Source organism: Lissotriton helveticus, chromosome 9 (assembly GCF_964261635.1).
Source record: "Lissotriton helveticus chromosome 9, aLisHel1.1, whole genome shotgun sequence".
Classification (NCBI taxonomy): domain Eukaryota; kingdom Metazoa; phylum Chordata; class Amphibia; order Caudata; family Salamandridae; genus Lissotriton; species Lissotriton helveticus.
In genome coordinates, this window is record NC_136070.1 from 653,639,292 (window position 1) to 653,653,631 (window position 14,340).

Here is a 14,340-nt window from a genome sequence, read left to right on the forward strand (position 1 = left end):
TATCGTCATTTTCATGCTTCTATGGCGCCAAAACCGAAGATTTGGCTCATGGTTAAAAGTGACTTAAAAGGACCCAAATGCTAACTTCGAGGGCTTAAAACGTGTTTATTCACTGCGGGAAGAGATATAACCAACATTTAGAGTAAACTAATGTTCAGGCGAGAACCTGCGATTTTTCATGCAAAACGATCGATGACCCTCGACCTGATGAAATTGCTCTGAGATGACCAAAATGGTCCGTTTTCAAAATTTCGATCTTTCAATTAATTTTGACTTTCAGAGGTGGATCATCCCTTTTGGAGCTAAAATGAACATCTTTATCGTCATTTTCATGCTTCTAGGGAGCTAAAACTCAAGATTTGGCTCATGGTTAAAAGTGACTTAAAAGGACCCAAATGCTCACTTCGAGGGCTTAAAACTTGTTTATTCAGTGCGGGAAGAGATATAAACAACATTTAGAGTAAATTAATGTTCATGCAAGAACGTTCAATTTTTTATGCAAAACGATCGATGACCCGCGACCTGATGAAATTGCTCTGGGATGACCAAAATGGTCCGTTTTCAAAATGTCGATCTTTCAACTAATTTTGACTTTCAGAGGTGGATCATGCCTTTTGGAGCTAAAATGAGCATCTTTATCGTCATTTTCATGCTTCTAGGGAGCCAAAACTCAAGATTTTGCTCATGGTTAAAAGTGACTTAAAAGGACCCAAATGCTCACTTCGAGGGCCTAAAACTTGTTTATTCACTGCGAGAAGAGATATAAACAACATTTAGAGTAAATTAATGTTCATGCGAGAACCTTCAATTTTTCATGCAAAACGATCGATGACCCTCGACCTGATGAAATTGCTCTGAGATGACCAAAATGGTCCGTTTTCAAAATTTCGATCTTTCAATTAATTTTGACTTTCAGAGGTGGATCATCCCTTTTGGAGCTAAAATTAACATCTTTATCGTCATTTTCATGCTTCTAGGGAGCTAAAACCCAAGATTTGGCTCATGGTTAAAAGTTACTTAAAAGGACCCAAATGCTCACTTCGAGGGCTTAAAACTTGTTTATTCAGTGCGGGAAGAGATATAAACAACATTTAGAGTAAATTAATATTGATGCGAGAAGCTTCGATTTTCATGCAAAACGATCGATGACCCGCGACCTGATGAAATTGCGCTGAGTTACCCAAAATGGTCAGTTTTGAAAATTTCGATCTTTCAACTAATTTTGACTTTCAGAGGTGGATCATCCGTTTTGGAGCTAAAATGAGCATCTTTATCGTCATTTTTATGCTTCTAGGGAGCCAAAACTCAAGATTTGGCTCATGGTTAAAAGTGACTTAAAAGGACCCAAATGCTCACTTCGAGGGATTAAAACGTGTTTATTCAGTGCCGGAAGAGATATAAACAACATTTAGAGTATATTAATGTTCATGCGAGAACCTTCGATTTTTCATGCAAAACGATCGATGACCCTCGACCTGATGAAATTGCTCTGAGATGACCAAAATGGTCCGTTTTCAAAATTTCGATCTTTCAACTAATTTTGACTTTTAGAGGTGGATCATCCCTTTTGGAGCTAAAATGAACATCTTTATCGTCATTTTCATGCTTCTAGGGAGCTAAAACTCAAGATTTGGCTCATGGTAAAAAGTGACTTAAAAAGACCCAAATACTCACTTCGAGGGCTTAAAACGTGTTTATTCACTGCGGGAAGAGATATAAACAACATTTAGAGTAAATTAATGTTCATGCGAGAATGTTCAATTTTTCATGCAAAACAATCGATGACCCGCGACCTGATGAAATTGCTCTAAAATGACCCAAATGGTCCGTTTTGAAAATTTCGATCTTTCATCTAATTTAGACTTTCAGAGGTGGATCATCCCCTTTGGAGCTAAAATGGGCATCTTTATCGTCATTTTCATGCTTCTATGGCGCCAAAACCGAAGATTTGGCTCATGGTTAAAAGTGACTTAAAAGGACCCAAATGCTAACTTCGAGGGCTTAAAACGTGTTTATTCACTGCGGGAAGAGATATAACCAACATTTAGAGTAAACTAATGTTCAGGCGAGAACCTGCGATTTTTCATGCAAAACGATCGATGACCCGCGACCTGATGAAATTGCTCTGGGATGACCAAAATGGTCCGTTTTCAAAATGTCGATCTTTCAACTAATTTTGACTTTCAGAGGTGGATCATCCCTTTTGGAGTTAAAATGAGCATCTTTATCGTCATTTTCCTGCTTCTAGGGAGCCAAAACTCAAGATTTTGCTCATGGTTAAAAGTGACTTAAAAGGACCCAAATGCTCACTTCGAGGGATTAAAACGTGTTTATTCAGTGCGGGAAGAGATATAAACAACATTTAGAGTATATTAATGTTCATGCAAGAAACTTCGATTTTTCATGCAAAACAATCGATGACCCGCGACCTGGTGAAATTGCTCTGAGATGACCAAAATGGTCCGTTTTGAAAATGTCCATCTTTCGACTAATTTTGACTTTCAGAGGTGGATCATCCCTTTTGGAGCTAACATGAGCATCTTTATCGTCATTTTTATGCTTCTAGGGAGCCAAAACTCAAGATTTTGCTCATGGTTAAAAGTGACTTAAAAGGACCCAAATGCTCACTTCGAGGGCTTAAAACGTGTTTATTCAGTGCGGGAAGAGATATAAACAACATTTAGAGTATATTAATGTTCATGCTAGAACCTTCGATTTTTCATGCAAAACGATCAATGACCCGCGACCTGGTGAAATTGCTCTTAGATGACCAAAATGGTCCGTTTTGAAAATGTCCATCTTTCCACTAATTTTGACTTTCAGAGGTGGATCATCCCTTTTGGAGCTAAAATGAGCATCTTTATCGTCATTTTCATGCTTCTAGGGAGCCAAAACTCAAGATTTTTCTCATGGTTAAAAGTGACTTAAAAGGACCCAAATGCTCACTTCGAGGGCTTAAAACGTGTTTATTCACTGTGAGAAGAGATATAAACAACATTTAGAGTAAATTAATGTTCATGCGAGAACCTTCAATTTTTCATGCAAAACGATCGATGAGCAGCGACCTGATGAAATTGCTCTGAGATGACCAAAATGGTCCGTTTTGAAAATTTCCAAGTTTCAACTAATTTTGACTTTCAGAGGTGGATCATCCCTTTTGGAGCTAAAATGAACATCTTTATCGTCATTTTCATGCTTCTAGGGAGCTAAAACTCAAGATTTGGCTAATGGTTAAAAGTGACTTAAAAGGACCCAAATGCTCACTTTGAGGGCTTAAAACTTGTTTATTCATTGCGGGAAGAGATATAAACAACATTTAGAGTAAATTAATGTTGATGCGAGAACCTTCGATTTTTCATGCGAAACGATCGATGACCACCTGATGAAATTGCTCTGAGATGACCAAAATGGTCCGTTTTGAAAATTTCCAAGTTTCAACTAATTTTGACTTTCAGAGGTGGATCATCCCTTTTGGAGATAAAATGAACATCTGTATCATCATTTTCATGCTTCTAGGGAGCTAAAACTCAAGATTTGGCTCATGGTAAAAAGTGACTTAAAAGGACCCAAATACTCACTTCGAGGGCTTAAAACGTGTTATTCACTGCGGGAAGAGATATAAACAACATTTAGAGTAAATTATTGTTCATGCAAGAACGTTCAATTTTTCATGCAAAACAATCGATGACCCGCGAGCTGATGAAATTGCTCTAAGTTGACCAAAATGGTCCGTTTTCAAAATGTCGATCTTTCAACTAATTTTGACTTTCAGAGGTGGATCATCCCTTTTGGAGCTAAAATGAGCATCTTTATCGTCATTTTCCTGCTTCTAGGGAGCCAGAACTCAAGATTTGGCTCATGGTTAAAAGTGACTTAAAAGGACCCAAATGCTCACTTCGAGGGCTTAAAACGTGTTTATTCACTGCGGGAAGTGATATAAACAACATTTAGAGTAAATTAATGTTCATGCGAGAACCTTCAATTTTTCATGCAAAAAGATCGATGATCCGAGACCTGAAGAAATTGCTCTGAGATGACCAAAATAGTCCGTTTTGAAAATTTCCAAGTTTCAACTAATTTTGACTTTCAGAGGTGGATCATCCCTTTTGGAGCTAAAATGAGCATCTTTATCGTCATTTTCATGCTTCTAGGGCGCCAAAACTCAAGATTTGGCTCATGGTTAAAAGTGACTTAAAAGGACTCAAATGCTCACTTCGAGGGATTAAAACGTGTTTATTCACTGCGGGAAGAGATATAAACAACATTTAGAGTAAATTAATGTTCATGAGAGAACGTTCAATTTTTCATGCAAAACAATCGATGACACGCGACCTGATGAAATTGCTCTGAGTTGACCAAAATGGTCAGTTTTGAAAATTTCGATCTTTCATCTAATTTAGACTTTCAGGGGTGGATCATCCCCTTTGGAGCTAAAATGAACATCTTTATCGTCATTTTCATGCTTCTAGGGAGCTAAAACTCAAGATTTGGCTCATGGTAAAAAGTGACTTAAAAAGACCCAAATACTCACTTCGAGGGCTTAAAACGTGTTTATTCACTGCGGGAAGAGATATAAACAACATTTAGAGTAAATTAATGTTCATGCAAGAACGTTCAATTTTTCATGCAAAACAATCGATGACCCGCGACCTGATGAAATTGCTCTAAGTTGACCAAAATGGTCCGTTTTCAAAATGTCGATCTTTCAACTAATTTTGACTTTCAGAGGTGGATCATCCCTTTTGGAGCTAAAATGAGCATCTTTATCGTCATTTTCCTGCTTCTAGGGAGCCAGAACTCAAGATTTGGCTCATGGTTAAAAGTGACTTAAAAGGACCCAAATGCTCACTTCGAGGGCTTAAAACGTGTTTATTCACTGCGGGAAGTGATATAAACAACATTTAGAGTAAATTAATGTTCATGCGAGAACCTTCAATTTTTCATGCAAAAAGATCGATGACCCGAGACCTGAAGAAATTGCTCTGAGATGACCAAAATGGTCCGTTTTGAAAATTTCTAAGTTTTAATTAATTTTGATTTTCAGAGGTGGATCATCCCCTTTGGAGCTAAAATGGGCATCTTTATCGTCATTTTCATGCTTCTAGGGCGCCAAAACCGAAGATTTGGCTCATGGTTTAAAGTGACTTTAAAGGACTCAAATGCTCACTTTGAGCGCTTAAAATGTGTTTATTCACTGCGGGAAGAGATATAAACAACATTTAGAGTAAACTAATGTTCAGGCGAGAACCTTCGAATTTTTCATGCAAAACGATCAATGACCCTCGACCTGATAAAATTGCTCTGAGATGACCAAAATGGTCCGTTTTCAAAATTTCGATCTTTCAACTAATTTTGACTTTCAGAGGTGGATCATCCCTTTTGGAGCTAAAATGAACATCTTTATCGTCATTTTCATGCTTCTAGGGAGCTAAAACTCAAGATTTGGCTCATGGTTAAAAGTGACTTAAAAGGACCCAAATGCTCACTTCGAGGGATTAAAACGTGTTTATTCAGTGCGGGAAGAGATATAACCAACATTTAGAGTAAATTAATGTTCATGCGAGAATGTTCAATTTTTCATGCAAAACAATCGATGACCCGCGAACTGATGAAATTGCTCTAAAATGACCCAAATGGTCCGTTTTGAAAATTTCGATCTTTCATCTAATTTAGACTTTCAGAGGTGGATCATCCCCTTTGGAGCTAAAATGGGCATCTTTATCGTCATTTTCATGCTTCTATGGCGCCAAAACCGAAGATTTGGCTCATGGTTAAAAGTGACTTAAAAGGACCCAAATGCTAACTTCGAGGGCTTAAAACGTGTTTATTCACTGCGGGAAGAGATATAACCAACATTTAGAGTAAGCTAATGTTCAGGCGAGAACCTGCGATTTTTCATGCAAAACGATCGATGACCCTCGACCTGATGAAATTGCTCTGAGATGACCAAAATGGTCCATTTTCAAAATTTCGATCTTTCAATTAATTTTGACTTTCAGAGGTGGATCATCCCTTTTGGAGCTAAAATGAACATCTTTATCGTCATTTTCATGCTTCTAGGGAGCTAAAACTCAAGATTTGGCTCATGGTTAAAAGTGACTTAAAAGGACCCAAATGCTCACTTCGAGGGCTTAAAACTTGTTTATTCAGTGCGGGAAGAGATATAAACAACATTTAGAGTAAATTAATATTGATGCGAGAACCTTCGATTTTCATGCAAAACGATTGATGACCCGCGACCTGATGAAATTGCGCTGAGTTAACCAAAATGGTCAGTTTTGAAAATTTCTATCTTTCAACTAATTTTGACTTTCAGAGGTGGATCATCCGTTTTGGAGCTAAAATGAGCATCTTTATCGTCATTTTTATGCTTCTAGGGAGCCAAAACTCAAGATTTGGCTCATGGTTAAAAGTGACTTAAAAGGACCCAAATGCTCACTTCGAGGGATTAAAACGTGTTTATTCAGTGCGGGAAGAGATATAAACAACATTTAGAGTAAATTAATGTTCATGCGAGAACCTTCAATTTTTCATGCAAAAAGATCGATGACCCGAGACCTGAAGAAATTGCTCTGAGATGACCAAAATGGTCCATTTTGAAAATTTCCAAGTTTCAACTAATTTTGACTTTCAGAGGTGGATCATCCCCTTTGGAGCTAAAATGGGCATCTTTATCATCATTTTCATGCTTCTAGGGTGCCAAAACCGAAGATTTGGCTCATGGTTTAAAGTGACTTTAAAGGACTCAAATGCTCACTTTGAGCGCTTAAAATGTGTTTATTCACTGCGGGAAGAGATATAAACAACATTTAGAGTAAACTAATGTTCAGGCGAGAACCTTCGATTTTTCATGCAAAACGATCGATGACCCTCGACCTGATGAAATTGCTCTGAGATGACCAAAATGGTCCGTTTTCAAAATTTCGATCTTTCAATTAATTTTGACTTTCAGAGGTGGATCATCCCTTTTGGAGCTAAAATTAACATCTTTATCGTCATTTTTATGCTTCTAGGGAGCTAAAACCCAAGATTTGGCTCATGGTTAAAAGTTACTTAAAAGGACCCAAATGCTCACTTCGAGGGCTTAAAACTTGTTTATTCAGTGCGGGAAGAGATATAAACAACATTTAGAGTAAATTAATATTGATGCGAGAAGCTTCGATTTTCATGCAAAACGATCGATGACCCGCGACCTGATGAAATTGCGCTGAGTTACCCAAAATGGTCAGTTTTGAAAATTTCGATCTTTCAACTAATTTTGACTTTCAGAGGTGGATCATCCGTTTTGGAGCTAAAATGAGCATCTTTATCGTCATTTTTATGCTTCTAGGGAGCCAAAACTCAAGATTTGGCTCATGGTTAAAAGTGACTTAAAAGGACCCAAATGCTCACTTCGAGGGATTAAAACGTGTTTATTCAGTGCCGGAAGAGATATAAACAACATTTAGAGTATATTAATGTTCATGCGAGAACCTTCGATTTTTCATGCAAAACGATCGATGACCCTCGACCTGATGAAATTGCTCTGAGATGACCAAAATGGTCCGTTTTCAAAATTTCGATCTTTCAACTAATTTTGACTTTTAGAGGTGGATCATCCCTTTTGGAGCTAAAATGAACATCTTTATCGTCATTTTCATGCTTCTAGGGAGCTAAAACTCAAGATTTGGCTCATGGTAAAAAGTGACTTAAAAAGACCCAAATACTCACTTCGAGGGCTTAAAACGTGTTTATTCACTGCGGGAAGAGATATAAACAACATTTAGAGTAAATTAATGTTCATGCGAGAATGTTCAATTTTTCATGCAAAACAATCGATGACCCGCGACCTGATGAAATTGCTCTAAAATGACCCAAATGGTCCGTTTTGAAAATTTCGATCTTTCATCTAATTTAGACTTTCAGAGGTGGATCATCCCCTTTGGAGCTAAAATGGGCATCTTTATCGTCATTTTCATGCTTCTATGGCGCCAAAACCGAAGATTTGGCTCATGGTTAAAAGTGACTTAAAAGGACCCAAATGCTAACTTCGAGGGCTTAAAACGTGTTTATTCACTGCGGGAAGAGATATAACCAACATTTAGAGTAAACTAATGTTCAGGCGAGAACCTGCGATTTTTCATGCAAAACGATCGATGACCCGCGACCTGATGAAATTGCTCTGGGATGACCAAAATGGTCCGTTTTCAAAATGTCGATCTTTCAACTAATTTTGACTTTCAGAGGTGGATCATCCCTTTTGGAGTTAAAATGAGCATCTTTATCGTCATTTTCCTGCTTCTAGGGAGCCAAAACTCAAGATTTTGCTCATGGTTAAAAGTGACTTAAAAGGACCCAAATGCTCACTTCGAGGGCTTAAAACGTGTTTATTCACTGCAAGAAGAGATATAAACAACATTTAGAGTAAATTAATGTTCATGCGAGAACCTTCAATTTTTTATGCAAAACGATCGATGACTCGCGACCTGATGAAATTGCTCTGGGATGACCAAAATGGTCCGTTTTGAAAATTTCCAAGTTTCAACTAATTTTGACTTTCAGAGGTGGATCATCCCTTTTGGAGCTAAAATGAACATCTTTATCGTCATTTTCATGCTTCTAGGGAGCCAAAACTCAAGATTTTTCTCATGGTTAAAAGTGACTTAAAAGGACCCAAATGCTCACTTCGAGGGCTTAAAACGTGTTTATTCACTGTGAGAAGAGATATAAACAACATTTAGAGTAAATTAATGTTCATGCGAGAACCTTCAATTTTTCATGCAAAACGATCGATGAGCAGCGACCTGATGAAATTGCTCTGAGATGACCAAAATGGTCCGTTTTGAAAATTTCCAAGTTTCAACTAATTTTGACTTTCAGAGGTGGATCATCCCTTTTGGAGCTAAAATGAACATCTTTATCGTCATTTTCATGCTTCTAGGGAGCTAAAACTCAAGATTTGGCTAATGGTTAAAAGTGACTTAAAAGGACCCAAATGCTCACTTTGAGGGCTTAAAACTTGTTTATTCATTGCGGGAAGAGATATAAACAACATTTAGAGTAAATTAATGTTGATGCGAGAACCTTCGATTTTTCATGCAAAACGATCGATGACCACCTGATGAAATTGCTCTGAGATGACCAAAATGTTCCGTTTTGAAAATGTCCATCCTTCCACTAATTTTTACTTTGAGAGGTGGATCATCCCTTTTGGAGCTAAAATGGGCATCTTTATCGTCATTTTCATGCTTCTAGGGAGCCAAAACTCAAGATTTGGCTCCTGGTTAAAAGTGACTTAAAACGTTCCAAATGCTCACTTCGAGGGCTTAAAACGTGTTTATTCACCGCTGGAAGAGATATAAACAACATTTAGAGTAAATTAATGTTCATGCGAGAACGTTCAATTTTTCATGCAAAACAATCGATGACCCGCGACCTGATGAAATTGCTCTGAGATGACCAAAATGGTCCGTTTTGAAAATTTCCAAGTTTCAACTAATTTTGACTTTCAGAGGTGGATCATCCCTTTTGGAGATAAAATGAACATCTGTATCATCATTTTCATGCTTCTAGGGAGCTAAAACTCAAGATTTGGCTCATGGTAAAAAGTGACTTAAAAGGACCCAAATACTCACTTCGAGGGCTTAAAACGTGTTATTCACTGCGGGAAGAGATATAAACAACATTTAGAGTAAATTATTGTTCATGCAAGAACGTTCAATTTTTCATGCAAAACAATCGATGACCCGCGAGCTGATGAAATTGCTCTAAGTTGACCAAAATGGTCCGTTTTCAAAATGTCGATCTTTCAACTAATTTTGACTTTCAGAGGTGGATCATCCCTTTTGGAGCTAAAATGAGCATCTTTATCGTCATTTTCCTGCTTCTAGGGAGCCAGAACTCAAGATTTGGCTCATGGTTAAAAGTGACTTAAAAGGACCCAAATGCTCACTTCGAGGGCTTAAAACGTGTTTATTCACTGCGGGAAGTGATATAAACAACATTTAGAGTAAATTAATGTTCATGCGAGAACCTTCAATTTTTCATGCAAAAAGATCGATGATCCGAGACCTGAAGAAATTGCTCTGAGATGACCAAAATAGTCCGTTTTGAAAATTTCCAAGTTTCAACTAATTTTGACTTTCAGAGGTGGATCATCCCTTTTGGAGCTAAAATGAGCATCTTTATCGTCATTTTTATGCTTCTAGGGAGCCAAAACTCAAGATTTGGCTCATGGTTAAAAGTGACTTAAAAGGACCCAAATGCTCACTTCGAGGGATTAAAACGTGTTTATTCAGTGTGGGAAGAGATATAAACAACATTTAGAGTATATTAATGTTCATGCGAGAACCTTCGATTTTTCATGCAAAACGATCGATGACCCGCGACCTGGTGAAATTGCTCTGAGATGACCAAAATGGTCCGTTTTGAAAATTTTGATCTTTCATCTAATTTGGACTTTCAGAGGTGGATCATCCCCTTTGGAGCTAAAATGGGCATCTTTATCGTCATTTTCATGCTTCTAGGGCGCCAAAACCGAAGATTTTGCTCATGGTTTAAAGTGACTTTAAAGGACTCAAATGCTCACTTTGAGCGCTTAAAATGTTTTTATTCACTGCGGGAAGAGATATAAACAACATTTAGAGTAAACTAATGTTCAGGCGAGAACCTTCGATTTTTCATGCAAAACGATCGATGACCCTCGACCGGATGAAATTGCTCTGAGATGACCAAAATGGTCCGTTTTCAAAATTTCGATCTTTCAACTAATTTTGACTTTCAGGGGTGGATCATCCCTTTTGGAGCTAAAATGAGCATCTTTATCGTCATTTTCCTGCTTCTAGGGAGCCAAAACTCACGATTTGGCTCATGGTTAAAAGTGACTTAAAAGGACCCAAATGCTCACTTCGAGGGCTTAAAACGTGTTTATTCAGTACGGGAAGAGATATAAACAACATTTAGAGTAAATTAATGTTCATGCGAGAACGTTTAATTTTTCATGCAAAACAAACGATGACCCGCGACCTGATGAAATTGCTCTGAGTTGACCAAAATGGTCCTTTTTGAAAATGTCCATCCTTCCACTAATTTTGACTTTCAGAGGTGGATCATCCCTTTTGGAGCTAAAATGAGCATCTTTATCGTCATTTTCATGCTTCTAGGGCGCCAAAACCGAAGATTTGGCTCATGGTTTAAAGTGACTTAAAAGGACTCAAATGCTCACTTCGAGGGCTTAAAACGTGTTTATTCACCGCGGGAAGAGATATAAACAACATTTAGAGTAAATTAATGTTCATGCGAGAACGTTTAATTTTTCATGCAAAACAAACGATGACCCGCGACCTGATGAAATTGCTGTGAGTTGACCAAAATGGTCCGTTTTGAAAATTTCGATCTTTCATCTAATTTAGACTTTCAGAGGTGGATCATCCCCTTTGGTGCTAAAATGGGCATCTTTATCGTCATTTTCATCCTTTTAGGGCGCCAAAACCGAAGATTTGGCTCATGGTTTAAAGTGACTTTAAAGGACTCAAATGCTCACTTTTAGCGCTTTAAATGTGTTTATTCACTGCGGGAAGAGATATAAACAACATTTAGAGTAAACTAATGTTCAGGCGAGAACCTTCGATTTTTCATGCAAAACGATCGATGACCCTCGACCTGATGAAATTGCTTTGAGATGACCAAAATGGTCCACTTTCAAAATTTCGATCTTTCAACTAATTTTGACTTTCAGAGGTGGATCATCCCTTTTGGAGCTAAAATGAACATCTTTATCGTCATTTTCATGCTTCTAGGGAGCTAAAACTCAAGATTTGGCTCATGGTTAAAAGTGACTTAAAAGGACCCAAATGCTCACTTCGAGGGCTTAAAACTTGTTTATTCAGTGCGGGAAGAGATATAAACAACATTTACAGTAAATTAATATTGATGCGAGAACCTTCGATTTTTCATGCAAAACGATCGATGACCCACGACCTGATGAAATTGCGCTGAGTTGACCAAAATGGTCAGTTTTGAAAATTTCGATCTTTCAACTAATTTTGACTTTCAGAGGTGGATCATCCGTTTTGGAGCTAAAATGAGCATCTTTATCGTCATTTTTATGCTTCTAGGGAGCCAAAACTCAAGATTTGGCTCATGGTTAAAAGTGACTTAAAAGGACCCAAATGCTCACTTCGAGGGATTAAAACGTGTTTATTCAGTGCGGGAAGAGATATAAACAACATTTAGAGTAAATTAATGTTTATGCGAGAACTTTAAATTTTTCATGCAAAACAATCGATGACCCGCGACCTGATGAAATTGCTCTAAGTTGACCAAAATGGTCCGTTTTCAAAATGTCGACCTTTTAACTAATTTTGACTTTCAGAGGTGGATCATCCCTTTTGGAGCTAAAATGAGCATTTTTATCGTGATTTTTCTGCTTCTAGGGAGCCAATACTCAAGATTTGGCTCATGGTTAAAAGTGACTTAAAAGGACCCAAATGCTCACTTTGAGGGCTTAAAACTTGTTTATTCAGTGCGGGAAGAGATATAAACAACATTTAGAGTAAATTAATGTTGATGCGAGAACCTTCGATTTTTCATGCAAAACGATCGATGACCACCTGATGAAATTGCTCTGAGATGACCAAAATGTTCCGTTTTGAAAATGTCCATCCTTCCACTAATTTTTACTTTCAGAGGTGGATCATGCCTTTTGGAGCTAAAATGGGCATCTTTATTGTCATTTTCATGCTTCTCGGGAGCCAAAACTCAAGATTTGGCTCCTGGTTAAAAGTGAATTAAAAGGTTCCAAATGCTCACTTCGAGGGCTTAAAACGTGTTTATTCACCACGGGAAGAGATATAAACAACATTTAAAGTAAATTAATGTTCATGCGAGAACGTTCATTTTTTCATGCAAAACGATCAATGACCCGCGACCTTATGAAATTGCTCTAAGTAGACCAAAATGGTCCGTTTTCAAAATTTCGATCTTTCAACTAATTTTGACTTTCAGAGGTGGATCATCCCTTTTGGAGCTAAAATGAGCATCTTTATCATCATTTTCATGCTTCTAGGGAGCTAAAACTCAAGATTTGGCTCATGGTTAAAAGTGACTTAAAAGGACCCAAATACTCACTTCGAGGGTTTAAAACGTGTTTATTCACTGCGGGAAGAGATATAAACAACATTTAGAGTAAATTAATGTTCATGCAAGAACGTTCAATTTTTCATGCAAAACAATCGATGACACGCGACCTGATGAAATTGCTCTGAGTTGACCAAAATGGTCAGTTTTGAAAATTTCGATCTTTCATCTAATTTAGACTTTCAGGGGTGGATCATCCCCTTTGGAGCTAAAATGAACATCTTTATCGTCATTTTCATGCTTCTAGGGAGCTAAAACTCAAGATTTGGCTCATGGTAAAAAGTGACTTAAAAAGACCCAAATACTCACTTCGAGGGCTTAAAACGTGTTTATTCACTGCGGGAAGAGATATAAACAACATTTAGAGTAAATTAATGTTCATGCAAGAACGTTCAATTTTTCATGCAAAACAATCGATGACCCGCGACCTGATGAAATTGCTCTAAGTTGACCAAAATGGTCCGTTTTCAAAATGTCGATCTTTCAACTAATTTTGACTTTCAGAGGTGGATCATCCCTTTTGGAGCTAAAATGAGCATCTTTATCGTCATTTTCCTGCTTCTAGGGAGCCAGAACTCAAGATTTGGCTCATGGTTAAAAGTGACTTAAAAGGACCCAAATGCTCACTTCGAGGGCTTAAAACGTGTTTATTCACTGCGGGAAGTGATATAAACAACATTTAGAGTAAATTAATGTTCATGCGAGAACCTTCAATTTTTCATGCAAAAAGATCGATGACCCGAGACCTGAAGAAATTGCTCTGAGATGACCAAAATGGTCCGTTTTGAAAATTTCTAAGTTTTAATTAATTTTGATTTTCAGAGGTGGATCATCCCCTTTGGAGCTAAAATGGGCATCTTTATCGTCATTTTCATGCTTCTAGGGCGCCAAAACCGAAGATTTGGCTCATGGTTTAAAGTGACTTTAAAGGACTCAAATGCTCACTTTGAGCGCTTAAAATGTGTTTATTCACTGCGGGAAGAGATATAAACAACATTTAGAGTAAACTAATGTTCAGGCGAGAACCTTCGAATTTTTCATGCAAAACGATCAATGACCCTCGACCTGATAAAATTGCTCTGAGATGACCAAAATGGTCCGTTTTCAAAATTTCGATCTTTCAACTAATTTTGACTTTCAGAGGTGGATCATCCCTTTTGGAGCTAAAATGAACATCTTTATCGTCATTTTCATGCTTCTAGGGAGCTAAAACTCAAGATTTGG